Source organism: Drosophila mojavensis, unplaced genomic scaffold, assembly GCF_018153725.1.
Source record: "Drosophila mojavensis isolate 15081-1352.22 unplaced genomic scaffold, ASM1815372v1 contig_16, whole genome shotgun sequence".
Classification (NCBI taxonomy): domain Eukaryota; kingdom Metazoa; phylum Arthropoda; class Insecta; order Diptera; family Drosophilidae; genus Drosophila; species Drosophila mojavensis.
The window spans coordinates 3,821,514-3,830,348 of record NW_025318693.1 but is presented as its reverse complement, the minus strand read 5'-3'; the positions used below and the strand labels follow the sequence as shown (position 1 = coordinate 3,830,348).

At 39.8% G+C, this 8,835-nt stretch overlaps 1 long non-coding RNA gene across 2 annotated transcripts; it reads left to right on the top strand.

Moving 5' to 3' along the window:
* The first annotated feature begins 2,033 nt into the window (after positions 1 to 2,033).
* On the top strand, positions 2,034 to 2,869 carry LOC122756829. 2 transcript variants are annotated; one of them, XR_006356674.1, is made up of 3 exons: positions 2,034 to 2,210; positions 2,291 to 2,425; positions 2,523 to 2,869. It is a non-coding gene; the product is annotated as an uncharacterized LOC122756829 (long non-coding RNA). The 2 variants fall into 2 exon arrangements; XR_006356673.1 differs by having other exon boundaries at positions 2,034 to 2,220.
* Positions 2,870 to 8,835: the final 5,966 nt, after the last annotated feature.

Here is an 8,835-nt window from a genome sequence, read left to right as displayed (position 1 = left end):
CACCCACATACCCACACACACAGCCAACCGAATTGATAGAATGACCCGACTTTTTTTCACGACTTGGCAAATTGTCATATCGTGCGCCTTTTGATGGCAATTTAAGTTTTTATTTTTTTGGAAATTCTGTTGCCGCAGACTCAATAAAAGAAACTTGCAAAAACATGAAAAAAAAAAACGAGTTAATAGAGGGGACAAAAAATTGTGGAAATTCCGTTAAATTCAAGTGGCGCGCACTGAGCATTGGCAGCCAAATGCCAAAGCGGTTTATGACACAAATGCCACAAAGGCCAATAAAAAAGGGCCAGAGAGTCGATGAATAGAATAGAATTCTTGTGCGATGCTGTCCATGCTAATGCGACTGTGAGTGGGAGTGGGATGGGGAGTGGCATTGGGAGTTGGTGGGGGAACATAAGCTGCGGTCAGCAGATAAATGACACACATATACTAGACATATAGCACCGCATATATACATACATAGATTGTATAAGAAATACCGAAGTGAGTGCTGCCTGAGCAGAGGTCCTGCCTGTGAAGGATTGTGCAATCAAATGCATTGACACCGGCCACTAACGAGAGCCGAGCTGGGACACAGTTGCATTGCCTTCCTGGCAAATCAATTCAATCAATTGGCCAACGGGGTCAACTGTATTTCTTTGTTCTTTCCCTCTTTTCCTCTATTCTTTTTTTTGAGACAACTGTCTCGTTTGTCTGACAACAATTTCATATTTATTCTTGTCTACTTCTCGTAATTCTATAACAATACAAATCGAGGCTACTTGCGGCTGCTACTGTCACTGCAATTTGCAGCAAGAATAATGTTTAAAAGCAATGCGGTAACATTGTTTGAGTAATCAATTTGAAGTTAGTTTATAACATTAACTGGCCTCGAATTGAATTTTAAATGTAAGTGGAGCTGGCTTATAATGTGGAATAGCTAATAATACCAATATTACCCTTTCAATCTACCCCTTGACCTTAAGCAATAGTAGAAGTTGTGATTATAATTTAGAAAATGCACATGATATATCTGACTGTGCAATATTGTCCTTTCAATCTACCCTTTAATCTTAAGCAATAGTAGAAATTGTCGATTATGATTTTTGCATGCCTTTAAGGTTTCTCTATGTGAGTGAAAACTGTTCGCACAGCTTGACATTTTATCCATCACACTGATAATCGCTTGCCGGCACTTGCCCTTTGGCCTTGGCCCAGTTAGCAGCCAAGTCTCACATGAACCGCTTGTCAGGCTGCGTCTGTGTGGGCCGCTGATGATTGTTTCAGTCTGTTTACGCGTTTACAGCTGCACTCACATAGATACACACCCATTTGATGGCAGCCCTGCAACGGAAATGAGAACAAGTGCTGTTGGTGGAACGTTCAATGGACATTAGAGCCGGCATTGGTAGCGCTGCGTATGCAATGGGGCTCTCGTAATGCTCTATTGAGTGCGCGTTTTGGACACGCGCGTGATTTTAATGCTTATCAATAATACTTAGCTGCGAGAACAGGTGTACGAATTTCAGTGGATTTGGCCGACAATTTATGAGCGAGCGTCTGCTTGGCGTTCCATTAGAATGCTGAGCCAGCAGTCCTCGCTGAGGGCATATAAAAATCTATGCATTGTACGTGCCGGTAGCTTAAACACCGGCCTTCAGCTCAGCGCAGACAGTGTAGCGTCTTTATGAGTGTAATATATGTCAGCATCGTATATCTCACATGTATAATAGGTATTCGCAAGTAAATTGCTGCTGCTTTAATTGCCTACAGTGGATTGACCGCAAAATTCGAATCGTTTTTCGTTTTTCAATTTCAATTACCTTCTGATTGCATTGCGGTTGGCCAGCAGACATTCCACAGAAGTTTGTCCTTTTGCAATAACATTTTAAATATACTTGTCAACACAAAAGAACATCGTCTCCCAGCTCCAGCTGCTCTTTAATTGTAATATTAAAATTCATTAAAATTCATATTAAATATTTTCGTCAATCAACTCAGGAGTCCTTTGTCAAACCATTAAATTTTATCGATAATAGAAACTTGATTTTATAGCGCCGTAAAATGTTTTCTTAATTACACTGTCTATGTGTATGTTAATTACAGAGTCTATGAGGTGGATGGGGTCCATTGACGTGACGGGAAACGTGTTTCTGATGAGCTCAACAGAAATTTGTGGCTGTGCGTCAAGTCAGCATCAGCAACATAATTCTGTATGCTTAAGTAGATTTATTAATTATTCTTATCAAGTTGTTATCATATCTGATATATATGTGTTCTTCACAAACTAAAGAAAACAGCATAATTTGCGAAGTGGATTTGGCGAGTGGGAGCCGAGTGACTCCACTGCTCGATTATGGACTACTTTATCCAAGCCATCTAATCAGTGTGTCAAGCTTCTATGCTTACAGCTAACAGCTTACATCTCGTGAGTATGGCCTATGCCTATTGGCAATGTCAAAAATAATAACGCGAGATAAACAAACGCAATTGACATGCAAATACATTTTTCGGCAATGCCCCAGCTCCACTCGACGCTCAGCGCAAATCCTACAAGGAATTCCGGCGCAGTTAGTATAGAAGGCGAATGTGAATGTGAATGTGATTGTGAATGTGAATGGGGATATTCGCCTTCTATGCCCCCACGCCCACATTGTTGCTTTTGCCCACACAATGCCAAATCAAATATTTTGCATTGTTTTTGTTTTGAGCTTGGCTGGCGTTTGGCTTTGGTTTCGAAACAAATATAAAATATTTGCTCATACGTCGGCAGCGCGCTTTGTTCTCAGATATCCTATAACTGTAAATTGAGCGTGGGAGCGAAATACATACAACACGAATTGTTATTGATTAACAAAATATATGTTTAAAATTTGGCGATACTTTGTCTAAAAATGGAACTTATATAAGATTAATCTTTAGTCTATTTCCTATGATATAATCTGTTATACTTGCAATTATTTAGTATATAAATAAAAATATCTATTATTATCTCTCTGTTTCTTTTGGGTGCAGGGTATCTGCTACCAGATATAACTTATGCCTTTATTATTGTGGGGTTGACACAAGAAATCAGCACGCAGAGCGTAAGACAGATACTCAGATTGAGCTTGTCCCGGTCGGAGCTCAGACAACCTGCCGCTGGCGCTCTAGACTGAAATAAACAAAATTGAAGATGTCAGCTAAATGTTGGCAATATACATATAAATATATACATATATACATATACATATACTATATGTATGATCATGTGTGCCAACAGCCAGCAAGCCAGATAAACAGAAAAAGGCAGAGCACTGACTGAGAGGGGGAGGGTGTGGGTAGGCAAGAGATATGTATGTACATATGTATATAGCGTCTAGCTGTGTGGCTTTCGATTTATGCATGTTAAACCACACGCACTGGTAAACAAGTCCAATTAGCATAAATTTTGGGCATTTCTATGGCCGTTTATTGCGAACGTTTGCGTTTTTTGTGTTTATGATATTTGGCCGCTTATGTTTGGGCAATTGTCTGTTGGCCGTTCTATTATTATTATTCCAGTCGTTGTCATCGACCGGAAATAGCCAGCTTAATTTACTAATTGTTTTCATTAATTAGTGCGCATCGTTTAGTCGGCTTATCCGCTTAGCCAGATTTTGATTATACGTACGTACGTACGTACATACTTACATATGCTGGCCGTCAGCAGTGAAATGTGCCAGAGACTTGCTCCTGCTCAAGGATGTGCCGCTCAGTGACCCACTTCTGTTTCGCCTGCACAACTCTTGTATTCCACAATTCCACAATTGACAGCCAGAAAGAAGAGTTGGAAAATAATGTGAAAGGCATCGGAGTTGGAAGCACATCCCAACATGAATAGTACATACTCTTTGCATGTATAATGAGCTGCCTTCTAAATTAGAGATTGCGAAAAGTTTTTGAGAGATTGGCAATAGTGAGAGCTTGTATTCCTGCTGGTTCGTCCAATAACTCTGAAAGGCTCCGATTGTCTGCGAGCAAAGTGCAAAGATTCGGCAAGTCGAGAACTGAAATCTGAAAGAGATCGCAGCCGCATTGCCTGACCTGCAATGCCCTCGAAGTGAATTCCATCAGCTGACGGCAGGCAGCTTAAGTTTCTGCTTCGTTAGCTCTGCAGCTGAAATGCACTTGATCAAAAATGGCGCGTAGAGAAAATGCATGAAAAGGAAAAGGACTTTGGTGCAGCAAAGTGAAATCAAACAGCAGCCCAAGCGCTGCCATCAGACGGCGGTCCTGGCGAGGGCCGGGGCGGGGCAGCCGGTTGCAGCTGGCAAGTTGGCCGTGCCACATGTCGGTTACAATTGAGTGCAGTTGACCCATTTCACACACATTTGAGGCTAGCTTGCCGGGCAGCTTCAGCTGGACAGGCAGTTGGTAATGAAAAAAAAAAAACCATAGCCATTGCCATCAAGTCGACATATATTTTATTTCTGGCTGCCATGTGGGCAATGTTTATAATTGCAAAAGTTCCATCCTGCAGCGGGCATAATTTTCAAAAACTCTAAGTATATTTATGTATAAAGAGAATTACTCTACTTAGACTCTCTGCTATGGCTGCCTGCCATATGGCGTCGGGCTTAACAGCAGCTGCCAGGGCTGGCCAGCAAAAGAGTTTCGGCCAGTAGCAGTCATTTATGTATATACATGTATGTATATATGTAAATATTTCTAAACTGAGCAGTTGCTAATACTCTTATCAGACTGCACTCTAAATGTTTAACGTGGGCAATTAAAAATATTTCTTATTTATTTATGATGACATCGAAATGCAATCGAAAGTGTCTGGATTATATATTGCAATGGTCAGTAGCAGGAGGAGGATAGACAACAAAGATATTCCGTGAATATAAGAGATGAATCTACGCTAAACTCATGCATAATTTCAACCCTTAAATCTAGTGCGTCTATTGCTGAGTGTGTAAGGCTCAGCATTGGTCTATTACATATTCATATCTCATCGCAGAGTTTGTAAGACTTCCCAAAGTAAATTTCTGGAATTTAAATGTCATTATAGATGGCATGTGAATTATATGTAAATTTTTTAATATATAATATGACTAATCTCATATCCTTTAAATAATATACAAACAGCTTTCTATGGCATGCATTGCATTGATGGCCATTTTTTTTTTTGGAACTGGATTAACGTTTGGTCTTAGTGCTAGCCAAGTTTAAAGAAACTTTCTTCGTAATATACTAGTATGTTGTAGCTCAGCGAGCGCAAACGCTCATTGCCATTATTCATGGGATTAGCTGGAATTTTGCATTGTGCTAAAATTGAAGCGCCTGCCAGGAGCTTTGCTTTATGTACGGCGGAAAAGTTTGCGGAAGATTGGAGCCTGGCCAACTAGGAGTATGTTGTGGCCGCAGAGTAAATGTGGCTTCGACTTTGCGCCGTGTGCCTGGATAACTTATTAAAATGCGCACGTGTCGACGTGCAGCAGTGCCAGGAGGCGCATGCAGATACGCCCAGCCGTGCGACTGTATACGCGTGCTGGCATAATAGGCATTACTCATACGCCGTGTGTAGCGCTAGCTGAGAGTCTAAGTGTGAGTGTGAGTGTGAATGTGAGTGTGAATGTGAGTGCGAGTGTGAGCTACTGCCAGTCTTCAGTTGAGCTCTATACGCACGCGAAAAATCAATTATTAAAATGGAAATATTCTTGTGTGGCTGGCGTGGAAATTTAAATGCATATGTGAAACGACAAACACAAATAGGGCGGACGCAGTGGGCGTGGCCAGCATCAGCAGCAGTGCAATTTAACTAACAAAAAAAAAAAAAAAAAAAAGGTGAAAGAAGAAGAAGAAATATTTACTGGCCAGCAGCAGCGCTGGCTCGAACAAGTCTCTGGCAACATTTTTAATCAATTTGTGAGGCTTTTTGCAATAGACGCAAAGTGAGAGCGACAAAACGGTAAAATAAATACTACGAAAAATACTTTAATCTTGACGTTTACTACGGGCAAAAAAAAAAAAAAAAAAAAAAAACACAATTTTTAAGCGTCTGTCACTAAAAAGAATACGTTGAAAAAACTCAAAAGTAAAAGAAAAAAAAAAAAATCACGTAACTATGCCAACACGACACGCAGTTGAAAAAAAAAAAAAAAAAAAAATCCTCACACACACAAATGCACTCACAGGCACACGTACTCATAGTCACAAAGTGAGACTTACGAGTGCAATGTGGTTGATGTGTGTGCGTGTGTAACTGCGTGTGTGTGTGTGTATGTGTTCTGAGGTAGCTAATTTAATTGCCAGCGGTAAAAAAAAGAAAAAAGTTTTGTGGCACGCTTGGAATTTGTGGAAAGTTTTAAACATTTCCAGAGCTCTGTCTAAAGCAAAACAAGTTCAATTTATGAGCCGCACGCAAATGCAAACACGACTTTTGCAATTTACTCTTTCAATTTTAATCGTGATTTGTTATTTAATTAGAAAATTTGCAAAATAAATCCCCCAGCCTCAACTGGCCGTACACTATTTGAAAACTAATTTGATTCCCAAGAGTCAACAGTAAATAATCTGAAATTCTCAATTAGCTCGATATTGACTTAGCGGGTGATAATTAATGCACTAGGTGTATCTATTTACAGTTCAGTTGAATTTGTTATTATGTATTTACATTTGTTAGTTAATTATTACACTAGGCAGCAAAACTGATGTAGAATTAAGTCTATAGAAAATCAGTTTGTGGTTGAGGAGCAGATTTCATATTTAGGAATATATCATATCATTTATTCTATACAAATTGACAGTAAATACTGAATAGTGTTGGATAGTGTAGCCTAAGAAAATTGATTTTAGTTTACAAATGCAAATAGTGACATTTATTTGGGAAAAAGCTCAAGCCATTTACCATAACAACAACTGCTATGTATTTACTTGAATTTACTTCAAACTATGAAGACATTAGCTGTAAATGTGTTTGCTTTTGAGCTGCGCGTAGATGCGTGAGAGTGCGAGGCATTAGCAGAACTTGTTGCCATGCTAATTAAGATTAAAATTATTTATGAGCTTATGCTATTAGCTTATTTATGCTGCTGTTGGCTGGCTTTCCTCGGAAATGGCATGCGAATAAGGTTGCGGGATTTGCGTATGCATGAAATTAGGAGCAAGTGAGCTGACGTGGGCTGGGCTGGGGTCAGCTCATATAGCAGCTGATTGGCTGAGAGCAGATGGGATTTGTTGACTCTCGGCTGGCAGCGGGCTTTTCAACTCCATTTGCCACTTAAGTTATTGCCTGGCAGAGTCCGCAAGCATTTTATTATCCTTTGATCTTGTTTAGAAGCAATGCAGAGGACTTGCGAGTTTCACAACTTTTAAGCTGCTTACCGACTGGGCTGGGCCAGCAGCCGCAGACTAAGATCTATTTGCTTAATAAATGAATACTCTTTGGCATTTGTGATTTGTGATTCATTAAAGCCCTAGGCCATTTTCCTTGGCCACACTTAAAGATCTCTGTGTGCGAGCCATTTTTGCTATCTGATAACAGCTGAATATAATTACATTATACTGAGAAAAATTACTTTGCAACAGAAAACAAAGCTAAATTCTCTTCGGTCATTAATCTTCATAATTTCTTTTACTGCTGCTTGTTTTTAAAGTTGTTTTTTGTTTTGCTGCTTGTTCTATTTCGAATGGCTGCAGAAGCAGTTCATAATTTTCGCATTTAAAAGAGCTACAGCTACAGCTAATGTTAAAAAAAATGTTGAAAAATATATTTAAAGAGAAAATGATACAGCCAAATAAGACAAAATAAGCACTGAAAAAATAACTAAATATAAACTATATAGTTATAAAAAAAAGTAAGTATGTATATATGTATATACATAATTTTTTATAATTCTGTAAAGCCACAAAATAAACTGAGACAAAATATATATATAAAGAGAAAATGAAATAAGCTTTGCATAATCATTCCACAGTACTCTGCGAACCAAAAGAGTGAGATTGCCCGTGTTGCAAGAGCCAGACTTCCCTTGAGTGGAAAGCCGAAGTGGAAGCCAAAAAAAAAAAATTAATAAATAAAAAAAAAAAAAATTAAATAAAGGCAGCTGCTAAATAATTGACTTATTAAGGCAAATGAGTTTAGAAAACGAAGCTCGGCAAATGAACTAGCACTGGCAATGGGCAACAGTTAACTGGTTTTGCTGGCCATTAAAGTTAATTTAAACGGGCTGAGGGCTCAAAGAGTGCTCGGAGCACTGTCGACAAACAAATAATGGTTTATGTGTGAGTGGGGTACACATGGCGTTTGCTTAGCATTTGTCGTTTACTTGCAGATCGGCAACCAAAATATGTACACACACACACACATGAAACAAGAAAAGCAATACTCGCTCTCTCTCTATTTCACACGCCCTCTCTTGCTCACACTCCCACCCTCTCGCTGTGCAGCTGTTGTTAGTGCGCTAATTTTGCTAAACATGCAAATCATATGTACGGCGAACAGCGCGCGTTGTGCCTGGCCACGCCCATGTGCCGCCCCTTGGCCTCATGGCTTGCACTTCAGTTGCAGCTGCAGCTGCTGTCGCGGCTAGGCACGCAAGGTTGGCGCCTTAGGCATGTGCCTAGCAGGTTGTCATTACGACAAAATTGTGCACCAGAGTACTTAATAACAAGTGCAACACAATGTGGCACACTCACCCATACATACACACACACACACACACACACACAGTGGCAGCCATAGCCATGCATAGATGACAACAGTGTTGCGCCAACATGTCGTATTAGCAATGTGTTGAATTTTCAATGATTTGTAAGTGCAAGTGGCGCCCACTTGAAGCGGCAACTATACCCACAATAAGCAGCAACAAT